At 46.5% G+C, this 14,059-nt stretch overlaps 1 protein-coding gene across 1 annotated transcript in view; it reads right to left on the bottom strand.

Annotated features, from left to right (window-relative positions):
• Positions 1 to 14,059, bottom strand: part of Prkca (protein kinase C alpha) — a 393,819-nt gene that overhangs the window by 71,719 nt on the left and 308,041 nt on the right. The gene's annotated exons all lie outside the window — the stretch shown is intronic.

Below are 14,059 nucleotides of genomic sequence, written 5' to 3'. Positions count from 1 at the left end.
CCTTTCCCATGGTCCCCATGCTCCAAGATCTACTCAGGAGATCTTGTCTTTTTTCTACTTTCCATACAGATTATGTCCATGTATGTCTCTCTTAGGGTCCTCTTTGTTCTTATGTTCTCTAGGATTGTGAATTGTATGCTGTTTTTTCTTTGCTTTATGTCTAAAAGCTGATTATGAGTGAGTACCTGTGATATTGTCTTTCTGGGTCTAGGTTACCTCACTCAATATGATGTTTTTTAGATCCATCCATTTGCCTGCAAATTTCAAGATGTCATTATTCTTTTCTGCTGTGTAGTACTCCACTGTGTAAATGTACCACATTTTCCTTATCCATTCTTCAGTGGGGGGAATTTAGGTGGTTTCCAGATTCTGGCTATGCCAAATAATGCTACTATGAATATAGTTGAGTACATATACTTGTGGTATAATTAAGTATCCTTTGGGTATATACCCCAAAGTGGTATTGCTGGGTCTTGAGGAAGGTTGTTTCCTAATTTTCTGAGAAATTGCCATACTGAAATACAAAGCAGCTGTACTAGTTTACAATTCCACCAGCAATGCAGGAGTGTTCCCTTTTCCCCACAACCTCTCCAGCATAAGTTGTCTTCAGTGTTTTTGATCTTAACCATTCTTATAGGTGTAAGATGGAATCTCAGAGTTGTTTTGATTTGCATTTCTCTGATGGCTAAGGATATTGAGCATTTTCTTAAGTGTCTTTCAGCCATTTTAGATTCCTCTGTTGAGAATTCTCTGTTTATGTCTGTACCCCATTTCTTTTATCGAATTATTTGTTCTTTTGATGACCAATTTCTTGAGCTCTTTGTATATTTTGGAGGTCAGCCCTCTGTCCAATGTGGGGTTGGTTGGTGTGGGAGATCCTTCTTTCTATGTGTTGCTTTCATTGGTTAAATAAAGAGACTGCCTTGGCCTTTTGATAGGAAAGCAGCTTAGATAGGTGGAGTAGACAGAACAGAATGCTGGGAGAAAGGAAGCAGAGTCAGAGAGAGCTGACCGCCATGAAGCTGCCAGGTCAGACATGCTGAATCTTTCCCGGTAAGCCACGACCTCGTGGTTCTACACAGATTATTAGAAATGGATTGAATCAAGATGTAAGAATTAGCCAAGAAGAGGCAAGAGCTAATGGGCCAGGCAGTGTTTAAATGAATACAGTTTCTGTGTAATTATTTCGGGTTCGAGCTAGCTGGGTGAGACGGAACAAAGGGCCCAAGCTCCTCTCGGGCGGCAGGAGGCGGCCGGCTCCTCCTTTTAGTCCAGCTGGTAAAGATCTTTCCCCATTCTGTAGGCTGCTGTTTAGAAGGCTGACTTGTGTGAGCCAGCATTGGTGTGGACACCGTGCTGGATGAGGGATGTCAAGTCGGTGTTTGTAGCCAGATGGAGTGTCATATGCCTGCAGTTCTAGTACTTTGAAGGTGGAGGTACAAGACCACCCTTGGCTATATAACAAGTTCAAAACCAGCCTGGGCTACATGAGACACTGTTTTAAACCTTTGCCTACAATGAAGATGCTGTCTGAGAGGAGAAGAGATTAATTAGAAGCCCCTGTCACTCAATATGATGTTGTCTACTACCTTTGTTGACAGTCAGTGGGTGTTAAAGGGGCCCTCAAAGTTCAGCCTTCAGGCTAAGCACAAGTCTAAAACAACATCAGTGACCACATTCCAGGCCCTAACAGAAATGCCCAAATCTGGGTCCCACTCAGACCTATGGAAACAGAGCCTGCATTTTAACAAGATTGCTAGATGTCTGTCTTAGGGTTTCAACTGTTGTGAAGAGACACCGTGACCATGGCAACTCTTATAAAGGAAAACATTTAATGAGTGATTAAAAGTCAGAGGCTCAGTCTATTATCATCATGGTGGGGCATAGAGGCATGCAGGCAGACATGGGGCTGGAAAAGAAGCTTGAGATTCCCACATCTTGACTCGCAGACAACAGGAAGTGCTCTGTCTCACTGGACATGACTTGAGCATATATGAGACCTCAAAGCCCACCTCCATAGTGACACACTTCCTTAAACAAGACCAAACCTATTCCAACAAGGCCATACCTCCTAATAGTACCACTCCCTTTGGAGGTCATTTTCTTTCAAACCACAATGACCTTGCAGTTTTCCAGAGGGAAAGGAGACTCTTGCCCTATTTGGGCAACCAGCAGGCCTGGCCCATAGTGCTACACAGGCAATTCAGTGTCTACAAAGTATAGTCATGCTTCTGCATAAAAGCTGGCTGATCCTAACCTGGTTGTACCTTGAAATCCCTTGAGAAAGGGGCTAAAGTTCCAAGGCTCAGAATTAAAGTAGAATGATCAAAGGAGGTAGCCCAACAACTCTTTTTTTCTAATAAGATCCCTAGTTATTTTTATTTTATGGTAAAGATGGACCACTGACATTTCAGGTTGGGATTCAGGAGTGCTATCCAATGTGCATCAAATATCATCCAGGAGGAGCTTATTCCCAGGGCAGCATCTTGGTTCCCCACCTCAAAAATTACAAACTTTGAATCCTCACTTTAACAAGATCCATAGGTGGCCCCAGGGCATATCCTGGCTTCATAAACAATAGCATGTTTATGGGAATTAACAAATAATTACAAAGAAAAGGAGCTTCCTTCTCACTGGGGAATGTGCTCTTAGATGTAGCTGGCTGTCTAAAGCTACCGCATATCAATGCAACAGTCATCATCTTTGAAGATGACAAAGTTCATATGCCTGAGTCTGTCTGCAGTATGTCTCCATCACTGTCTTCCAAAGGCAACTTCCGGATTATGTCATATCATCAGACACAGTCAGCTGTGAGGAGGTTCTCTAACCCAGAGGTGCTCACACCATGGCCCCTGGACCAGCACTGTTAACATCACGTACTGAACCAGAGTTCCAGGCAAGGGTCCAGAGGTCTATTTATCAAGCCTCCGTTGATTCCATGGTATGTGGTTGGAAATCTAAATTACACCGCCAGAACTCAGGTCAGCTAGCACAGGCCATCCGTGAACACTGACTATGAAGACCGTTTGAGGACATTTAGAAGCAGTTCCGGGAGCTGGCAGTGGGAGGAGACATACTAAAGATGTTGGGTATTTGGGCTCAAATGTGGCAGGCTGCATGTCACAAGAAGCAGACACCAAAGTCAAGCACTGTCTGTACTGGCTCATCCCACGAAATGCTGATTCTCACTGACACTACCTTATGTCTTTCTCACTCCGTAGTCTTAACCTAAGGAGCTAACAGTGGGCACTGAAACTCAAATATTCTGAGGAGAGAGTGAGTCAGGCGAGGGCTGCAAGCCACAGAGAAGCAGAGGCTGTCTTCCCCAGTAGTGCATGTGGGCTTTCCATGCATTTCTTGCATGAGACATCATCTATCCCACCCAGCCTGAGGGCAACCAGCACGGACTCTGCAGCTCCGCAGCTCCACTCCATGGCTCTACTATCAAACCTGCCCTTTGCTGTGTAAACCCAAGCCAGAGCTAAAGTCTTTGAACCCATTTCTTTAACTGGAAAAATGATTGGGGCCATAATTCTGATGACATAAACTTATAAGGAAAATAAAATGAAATAATGTATATAAAGAAACTTATATACATTGTATAAGCTGGGGAACTTGTAAAGAAGGGGGAAAGATCATGGTGTGAATGCTCGCTACATCTCAGGCACATTTAAAAGTATTATTTTTTAAAAATGTCTTTGATAATTCTATACATGAGTACAGTATTTACATAATTTTTACCCTTTTCCTCCACACTGCAACTTCTCCTGTGTACCCCTTCAAACTCATGACCTCTTCTTTGATTACTGTTATGCATGAATGCATGCATGCACACACGCGTCTATATAATATTTAATGTTGCTAGTATGTGTGTGTTTAGGGCTGACCACTTGGGACTAGATAAGCTACCATGGTCGCTTCACTAGAGAAAGCGACCTCTGTCTCCTAGAAGCCATGACTACCTGTAGCTCTTCATCTAGGGGGCCTTGTGAGATTTTACCCATCCACAGCGGAATATCAACTGGTGTCAATTACGTAGGTCTTGCTTAGGCAACCATAGTGTTAATGTTTCGGAGGTGCATCGCCCTCTCACCTACAGAAGATTCTCTCTCACAGCAGACATCCTATGTTCGGGCTTATCTTTTGGCCCCTCTTCCTCAATGTTTCCTGAGCCAGAAACGGTAAGTTAGAGGTGTCTCTACAACCCATTGGAAAATCTGAATGGAGTCAGACTTCTTCCAGGACTCAGCCACTTGGGACTCCATGTGAGAATTCAAGGTTTAATTTATGCAGCACTGGAGGGCCAAACTCCAGCATCACAGAAGATAAAAGACAGGAGGTAAAAATGGAACTCTCGTGCCAGCCACGCCAAGGGGCCACAGGCCTCCCTCACTGAACTCTCGAGGGAGAATCTGAAAATGCTTAGAATGTCTGAGACTGTTGGCTGCAAGAAGGTCACATCCCAGAGGCGAAGGAAGAATCTCATCTGGGCCACCAAGGTTTGCCTCCTGCCACTGGCTTTTATGTCTTCTCATTCACTGCCTGCCAGGCGGTGAATGGACTCACTTAAGGCCAATCTTTTCTGAATGGTGATGAGTTAAGATCTTGGTGGAATTTAAAGCCTCTGGTTTCCTGCTGAGATATTATCATCTAAGCTGAAAATAAAAAGAGTTCTCAATTCCAAATGTCACTGAAGCAGACAGCGAGACCAAATCTTAATTTCTTACTGCAGGGGGAAAACAGTGTCCTGTTACTCACGGCAGGCAGGACACGTGAACTGGGACCAACTTGGGGGTTTCCATCTGCTCAAAACTCAGGATGCCCCTGTATGCATTCTGGTGCTGCCCATGTGTGGCTATGATATTTCAACTCAGTTGGTGGGTTGAGGTCCAGGCATTAGGCTCTTCCAGGTTTCCCAGGCCAGTTTCCAGTACAGCCACAGTCGGAAGGTTTAAAGCCCCCAACTGGCACCCCAGGCACCACATGCAGACTCTGACCATGGTCCATTTTATTGTTCTTTAAATTTTCTCAAGCTACAGGAAATGAAAAAACAAGACTGACAGCTTTAAACAGTTCCCATGAAAATGGGTGCAATGAAGATCTGTGTTGTGTGTTTCTAGCTGGACACAAAGGTGGAGGCCGGCTTTCTCCTAGCTACTAAGAGGAAATTACGCAGCATCACACTAAGGTTATTCTAGTCTCCCACTGCATTACAAAGGAGGATGGAAGGAAATGGAGACAGACTGGCTTCCTCATCACGGAACTTAAAACTTTGAATGTCCGCTCAGAACTTTCAGAAACCATATCCCAGCTACCAACAGTCCATGTTCCCAGTGGTCCCTCCCCACAGGTGGGAAATCCAGTGGGAAGGAATGAGACTCCGTAGTTGTTAGGGAGGTGGACTATTCTGCAGCCCGAGAGCGCCAGGGCTGAAGGAAGGGCAGTCTCAGCAAAGACCCCATGGCTCCTTTCTTGTCTTTACTCTCTATGAGAATGGATTGCTCTGATCCACAGAATTAAGACAGAAAAATGCATCATGTTATATTGACAAATCAACTATAGAGAATGAAATTTCTTGTTTTGTCTTTATGTTGTTCTGTTTGCTTGTTTCTGAGATAAGTTTGGGTCTTACTATGCAGACTGCGTGTCCTGGAACTTACTGTGTAGGCCAGGCTGGCCTTGAACTCACAGAGATCTGCCTCTCTCTGCCTCCTGAGTGCTAGGATTAAAGGTGTGTGCCACCAATTGGCTCAATTTAAGAGAGTCTTGTCATGGGAGCTGTGGAGGTGGCTTAGTAAGAAAAGTGCTTTCTGTACAAGGGCAAAGGCCAGAGTTCAACCCCCAGAACTTATGGGAAAGCTGGGCGTAGATCACAGCCTTCTCTAATTCCAGCTCCAGGGCAATCTGATCCTTCTGATCTCCATGGAAACCTGCACTTGCACCATACATATAATCAAATTTTTAATTAATTAAAAGATAAGGTTGAAAGTATTTGAGGAAGATACCCAGTGTTGACATTTGACCTCCATGGGTACAAGCAATCCTCCACCCAAGTCCTGCCATGTTAACTCAGTTCCCAAATGCAGTCCCTCTGCCTACAGTAGAGATCAACCTCCCCTTGTGCATAACCTGCGGAATCACTAACTGCACTCCTTGGGGTCTGTAGAAATGGCCCAATACCCTATTGAGGAACCCTGTAAAAAACAAAACAAAACAAAAAAAACCTCCTTGAAGCTCATAACAGTTCTACAGCCATTAAGAGTAGGAGACACTTGTTGAAAAAACACATCTGTGCTGTGGTATTGGCCATTTCAGAATGGAAAGTCTATTCTCTCATCCCAGGACTTTAGTAGAAATGTAAAATATTAACTATATTCCTACTTTTTGCCTTGAGGTGGCTACTCTGAAATTATAGGCTGTCAAGCCCAACACTGAAAGAACCCAGCATGGGTTAGAGGTTACATCATTTCTAATAATGTAAGACAATAATTAATAATTATTATGATAATTATTAATGGATAATGGAAGACATAATTTCCAGATAAGGTATATTCAAATAAGTTTATGAAGACCGAGAAGCACCCATGTGAAGTACCTGCACCAGATAGCTAGGTGAGCCGAGAACATGTGTGTTTTACATAAGTGTTTAGGAGCGAGAACAGACCTAGGCAGATGGACAATCACATCAGATTGGAGGACTGGGCAGCCATGACAGATGGGAATATCTTGGCTATCCTTGACAGTTAACGCTATGACAAGAAAGGAAACATGGGGTCTTTGCTGAGACTGTCCTTCCTTCAACCCTGGCACTCTTAGGCTGCAGAATAGTCCACCTCCCTAAACAACTACAGAGTCTCATTCCTTCCTACTGTTTCCACCTGTGGGGAGGGATCACTGGAGACATGGACTGTTGGCAGTACATGGGATGGTTTCTGAAGGTTCTGAACTGACGTAAATCTTTGAATTGACAGAATCTAGAATCATCTGAGAGATGGGCTTCTGGGGATGTCTGTGCTATTATCTTTACTGTATTAACTGAGATGGGAAGGGCTGCTCACTGTGGGTGTCACCATCCCCTGGCTGGGATCCTGGGCTGTGTGAATGACGGCTCCCCACCATGATGGACTGATTATCCCTTGAACTGTGAGCTGAAAGGCTTTTGTCAGAATATTTTATCAGAGCAACAAGAAAGGAAACCAAGACAGTGCCCCAGAAGAATGAATGAAGTAACAGCCTTAGCCACAAGGCCGATCAATGATTTAGTCCAGGTCCTGATGGATGGGGGAAGTAGAGGCAAGGACTCAGGCAGGCAGGCGGGCAGGCGGGCAGGGGTGGCACCACCAGGCTTTTTTTTGAAATCAGCAAATTGCTACCCCAGAGACCTGAGTCACATGAGTGTTTAATGAACATCCCAGAATGTTTAGGAAATAATTGGACATGGGCTGCAGGCATGTCTGACTTCCCATGGGCACTGTGACGAGACCCCATATTGGGGTCAAATATTTGCCTGCCACCATTAGCTATTTTGGCTTTAGAGAAATATTTCAACCTCTCAGTCAGCTTTTCTGTAAAGTAGGGGCAGAGATGTTGCGCATCACACAGGGAAACTGTGAAAACTGAATGCATTGATACATGCACAGTATTTCAAAGAGTACCTAGACTAGTGATATAGTGTTGCATGTCGTCACACTGCCACTGCTACTAACGGGAGTGTTACTATCAAGTCAGCATTACCTATCCGCAACATTGTCAACATTGTCATTGCTGCCACCACCATTACCCAGGCCTCTTGTTTGGCCCAGGAGGCCAGGCTGTTCCCTCAGGGTGAAGAAAGTATATGGAGCTGAGAAGAGAGCTCAATCCATGAAGCGCTTGCTTTGCAAGAGTGAGGACCTGAGATTGGCTCCCCCAGAACCATATGAGAAAGAGCAAAAACCCAGGCATGGTGAAGCATGCCTGTGACCCCAGTACTGTGGAGGTGGAGACAGGAGGATACCTACCTAGGTCTTGCTGACCAGGCAGCTTAGCCTACTCAGTTAGTCTCAGGCCAATGAGAGGGCTTGTCTCAGAAAGGAAGGTGGATGGACCCTCTGGAATGATACCCACAGTTGACCTCTGGCCTCTGTACATACATGTACACACATGCATAGGTACACTTACCAACTCTCCCTCCTACCTACAATAGTCAGCTCCCAAGTGTTCCAAAATAGTGTGGGAGTTTGAAAAAAATATCAGTGCAGTTCTTTTTTTTTTTTTTTTTTGGTTTTTCGAGACAGGGTTTCTCTGTGGCTTTAGAGCCTGTCCTGGAACTAGCTCTTGTAGACCAGGCTGGTCTCGAACTCACAGAGATCCGCCTGCCTCTGCCTCCCGAGTGCTGGGATTAAAGGCATGTGCCACCATCGCCCGGCTATCAGTGCAGTTCTTAATCCATCAGAGGATCTTCTAGATGGCTTCTTAGTTCAGAGACTCTATGTAGTATGAATTATAAAATACAAATGATGAAACCAACGTCCGTGAACACCAGCTAGTATAGAGGCTAGATGCAGGCCAATGCCACAGAATATACCCACCATGCTCCCCCCATTCTGCCTCCTGCTGTCCTTTGTAAATTTCAAACTTGCTCTGGAGTTGCCATGGGGCACTGTGGTGGAGAACAGGTCAGAGTGGGAGCATTCAGAGGCTCCAGTGGGCCCAGCCACAGGCCCAGGAATTAGAGGCTCTGGGGAACACACAGCTGCATTCTCTTGCCTACAGCCTGGATGTGTCAGCACTGACCGGCAGTAACCCTGCCCATTCAGGGTTCACAGCTACAGAGGGACATTGTTTGGCTGTGCACAAAAATCAACTGTCTCCAAGTTCAATGGCAAGTCAGCCCTTTAAATGATCTGTTTTGCATTAGAAAATAATTCCCTACTTTTTGCTGCTTTTTCCCCTTCTGAGAGCATCCTTGTTCATGGCTTCTGCTTACAAGCCAACAGAAAGGACAAAGGCTCAAAACAGGGACTCGCTGTAAAAGCAAGGACTGTTTCCTGTGAGCTGACCCAGTGAAGGCCTCTCCCACTCCCATCCCAGCAGTTGAAAACAAGAGCAAACGAATTTTATGATACCACACCTCACCCTGTATAAGCAAAAATCATGTTCTCTGACACTGCAGAAAAACAGCAAGTTTTCTTTGCTTGAGGTCACTGACAGCAATAGAATGTGAATTTCAGCCTCTCCGAGGGTGGGAGTGGGCAGATGAACGCAGACAATGGTGAGGTTTCATGTCTGAGGCCCGAAGAGCCTGGAGTCCTGCGATATCAGGTGAGGAGAGGGTGCTGACTACCAAACCCATAGGCCACATCTCTGTGACAAAAGGGGACTTTCAACTCCGGAAATTAGTTATTTTGACTGATGATCAGACGCTCAGACTGTCCTTTCAAGAGCCATGGACCTACAAATTGATTTCTTATGAAAAAATGATCACATCTGAATATAAATTTAATGCCAGAGAAACTTGATGGGATTTGGGGGCTTAGGCGGAGATGTGTGGAAGAAAGGGAAGGGAAGAGGGGGAGGGGAGAAAAAGAGAAGGGTGGGAGAGGGGGAGAGGGCACGCAGTGAGAGAGCATGCACTTCTCATCTCCACTGAGCAGGACTGATGGGGCCATGTGGTACCGAGATTGAGGGTGAATGCAGATCCTTGGTCCTCTGGTATCCAAGAAGATAATGGGCATCCTGTGGTAATGGTGGCAGCAGTTGGAGGGACCACCAAGTGGCAGTCACTGCTCTGAGTTCCTTACGATAACAAGGTGCTGTGCTGGTGGGACCCAAGGATAGACAAGAGGCTGAATAACATGTTCACTACATAAAGCTAATGAGTGGCCAAGCCAGGATGAGCCTGTAATTTCACAGAGCGCAATCACCTATTGTATCAGGATAGACAGACATAGTCCCAGTGAAGAGGTGGTGAAATTGGTCTCACTAAGAGGTGGGGAGGGCTAAGAGATGAGAGCAAACACCCTTCCTCTGAAGGGCGAGTGAGAGTGGGCAGAGCACAGAGAGCCAAGCGAACACACATACAACAGGCTCAGGGCCGGTTCAGGGCTGTTCCTGGATGAAAAAGGGTAGAGAACTGCATGTCTGCTTGATGCCTTGAACTTGGCAAAGGGGATTGTAGCATCTGACTCAAAGTTGTGATCCTAGTGGCTTCTGGGATTCAACCGTCAAACTGACAGTGTTCCAGTCACAAGTGGTCTCTGTAATGTCTGCCTCAGAACCAAGTTGTCCAGGGAGTGAGTCAAGAAAGACCCTGGTGTCGCTGAGACACAGAGATCAAGAGCATGCAGTGGCATTGATACCAGAGAGGCCACAGGGGAAGTCCTAGCTGCTCCTGAAAAGAATTGGTTCCCCAAGAGTCCTTGTAGATACTCGTCAAAGACAAACAATGCCTGGAAGACATAGGGGCGAAAGAGAACGGAAGGCCAGCATGTGCTTGTAACACAAACACGAAGGAAGGTGGAGACAGGAGGATCCCGGGGCCTTACTGGTCAGCCAGTCTAGCCAATTGGTGAGCCACAGGACGGTGAAAGGGCCTGTCTCAAAAAATAAGGTGGAGACATGCATGCACACACCCACGCAGGCATGCATGCACAGACCCATGCAGGCACGCTTGCACATCCTCATCTCATGTGCATTTGCACTCATTTCTTTTTCCCTACCCTGCCCTCCAGGACAAGCCTGATACACAGCTTCTTCCTCTAGGCGCCTGATCTGGCCATGACCTGTTTCCACAGGGCAAATCTCACACTGTTCAGGCACAACTGCCTTCCACACTTCAGCTCCACCTAGGAACTATGAGCAAGCAGTGAGCAAGACCAGGCACCGATGGGACCATTCTTTTCATGGCAAGTCACTCCAGAAACAGGAATTTTTAAGGAACATGTGCCCAGAAGCATGGGAGGCAAAGGTTGACCTGTCTTCTGCTCCCAGGCCAATCTGGATGTTTACAGAACAGAGTGCGAAGTTCAAGAGCTTCCCAATCGGTCAATGGATGGGATCAGGAGGGAAAAGTTTGGACAGCTAGCTTGGCACGTGTGGCTCTAGGACACCACCGAGCGCTCAGCTTTCTCCGAGCCCAGCTTTCCCGGCATGTTACTGTGAAGAACACGCTGTTCTTAAGGCTTGTTTGCGCCTTTACTCTGGGTCTCATCTGATGATGCTGAGAAGGAGAAACTGTCTCTAAGAGGCAGCCAGTTCCAGCGTGGAGCTGTGAGCCAGTTCCCTGCCAGGAGACAGAACTCCCTGCAAATGCGGATGGGGAAACCGGTGGAGTGACAGATTGCTTCCGGAACAGGATCTGCTGAGTGCCCTTCCCATGTGACGCTTTGGGGGTGGTCCAGCTGTCTAGCAATAAGGCAAGGTTCCTGGTTTAGGAATTCTGACTCAGACTCTTAAATGGTGCGGAGAGGCCAGTCTCGACACAAGTGGGGGTATGGCACAGGTGGCGGTGAGCACTCTGGCAGGGGACCCTGTGGCAGAACTGACCACAAGGCATCAGGTGTGCACAGGAAGCTCCAGCAGAAGAAAGGGTCTAGCGAGTTCCAGTTGGGACACATAGGAGAGGGCCAGGGAAGTGAAGTTACCAGGTTACATTCTTAAGGCTTTAACTTGCTGTAATAGGGAGACACTCTTCCTCTCTCTCTCTCTCTCTCTCTCTCTCTCTCTCTCCCTCTCTCTCTCTCTCTCTCTGCAGGTGCATGTGTGTACATGCATGTAGATTGCTGAGGGCCGTCTTGGCTGTTGTTCCTCAGATGTTATCAACCTTGTTATTTTAAGATTGGCCTTGGTGTCACAAAGTAAGTTAGGCTGGCTGGCCACCAAGTCCCAGGGATCCACCTGTATCTACCACCCCAGCATATCCTGACAAAGTTGTCTTTTTCTTTTCCTGTAGCTTCTGGGGGGATTGAACTCGGGTCCTCATGCTTGAGGGCAACCACTTCATCAACTGTGCTATCATCCTCGCGCATTCTGTGTCTCAAGTCATGTCTTAACACAGAGTTACACTTTCTATGGCACCTGAAGACACTCTCGGGCCCTGGCTGGAGGACATCTGTAGAATGTGCACTGGAAGAGACAGCTCTCTGAGGACCATCTTTCAGAGCTTGTATGGCTGGAGAGCGTATTATCTCCCTCTGCCTGGGGATGGGAAGAGGTTCATACCATGGTCTAAATGCTTGCAATTCCTTACCCAGTTAACATGTAATTCTAGTACCTAGACAATGGTACTACGAGCTGGAGCTTAGGAAGGTGATTAGTTCAGGAGGATGGACCCCTCATGAACGGGATTTGTGTCTTTCTAACATAGGCTTTAGGGAGTTTGCAAGAACCCAGTGAGAAAGCATTATTTCAGAATTAGGACATGGGTTCTCAAGGATACAGCAGCTGCTAGTGCCTTGATTGTATCTTCCCTGCCTGAGTCATGAATGAATTTCTGTTATCTATAAGCTATGGTATGATATCTTGTTACAGAGGCCTGAATGGAGCAAGGTCATCTGGGAGTTGGGAGGGGTCCAGAGAAAGGAGAACAAGAAGCTGCTGGGGCTTGATGCTGACCGGGAACTACAAATGAGGGCACCGGTCCAGGATGGCTATAGCATATTCATCGCTAGTATGAACATGGGCCTCCATGCATGAGAGCCCAGTAGCTGTCGGCTCTGTCCAGCATGAAGAGACAACTGACTCTTTTTTTTTTTTTTTTTGGTTTTTCGAGACAGGGTTTCTCTGCAGTTTTAGAGCCTGTTCTTGAGCTAGCTCTCGTAGACCAGACTGGCCTCGAACTCACAGAGATCCGCCTGCCTCTGCCTCCCGAGTGCTGGGATTAAAGGCGTGTGCCACCACCTCCCGGCCTTGACAACTGACTCTTGGAAGCAAGCAACGAGGAAGAGTTGACACTCTGTAGGTTGCCAAGGGAATACAATAGGACTACGTGACTGGAGGCAACAAGAAATGACATTCTCCTCCCAGGAACAAAGGACCAGTGAGCGATTTCCCATCAGCACTTTGGTGGCACTGGTTACAGCACTTTTTGAAGGTTCTAATCTTGAAACTAAAAATAGACATGTCCCATTATCCCAATTTTGGAATAACAATCTGGTTCTCTGGGCTTCCAGCCTCCTGGTAGCCCTGCCTGTCAGATCTCTGCAGACTGATGGAAACAGAGGGGCGGGGACAAACACTTCCCCTTCCTCAGACATTGCCCTAGGGTCAACGGAGGGTAAGGCAGAAGTCATGTGTGCCTAGTGGATTCTTGATGATAGAGAATCTGGAGCAGACAGAGCTTCAGAGTCTCGTGCTTGGGGCTGCAGTACACAAGAGTGTCCATTTGGAGGGGCTCCGGCACAAGGGAAAAGCCGAACAGGCCTTTTCCAGGGAGACTAAACCCAGGCCAAACGGAGTCAAATGCTTACCCAGAAGACACCAAACGATTTGAAGAGCCTCAGAGGGCTCAAAGACAGGGGACACGGGATGTATTGTTAGCTTTCAGGAAAAAAAAAATGTTCCATGCAGGGCCATTTGCTCTAGGTTTCTAGGGAAATCATTACATGTGGAACTTTGCTGGGTTTCAAAAAAATAAAATGCAAAGGCATCTTCAGCAAAGAACAATTGTTGATTGGGCATCAATGAGATCCGGGTCACTTGGCGGGTCTCGGCTGTCTGGCTTGCTGCATTTGTTCTAACCGTGCTGCTTTAAGCCTGCTGATACCTCCTGTGCTCACAAGCACAGTTTCTGATCTGATCTCTTTCGTGTTAATAAACAATGACTCACAAATTCCGTGATCTTTGTTTTCTTATTGCCAGAGTCAAGGGCAAGAGGAGTGAGAGACACCGATAATACACCTGTTCAGCCACCCCTTCCCCACCATGCATGACCACAAATATGAATTCAAGGAATTAAGATGTCCCTTGTTTAAAAACATGTTCATGGAATCTTGTTATTTTAACTCACTACTTCATCATAAGGGTGGATTTCTGCCCCAGTAAATCCAGTGTCCCCTAATTGTGAAACAGGGACCACTCA

Source organism: Arvicola amphibius, chromosome 4, assembly GCF_903992535.2.
Source record: "Arvicola amphibius chromosome 4, mArvAmp1.2, whole genome shotgun sequence".
NCBI classification, from domain to species: Eukaryota; Metazoa; Chordata; class Mammalia; order Rodentia; family Cricetidae; genus Arvicola; species Arvicola amphibius.
Note: the sequence above shows the minus strand (reverse complement) of the source record. Positions and strands in the feature narration are given on the sequence as shown.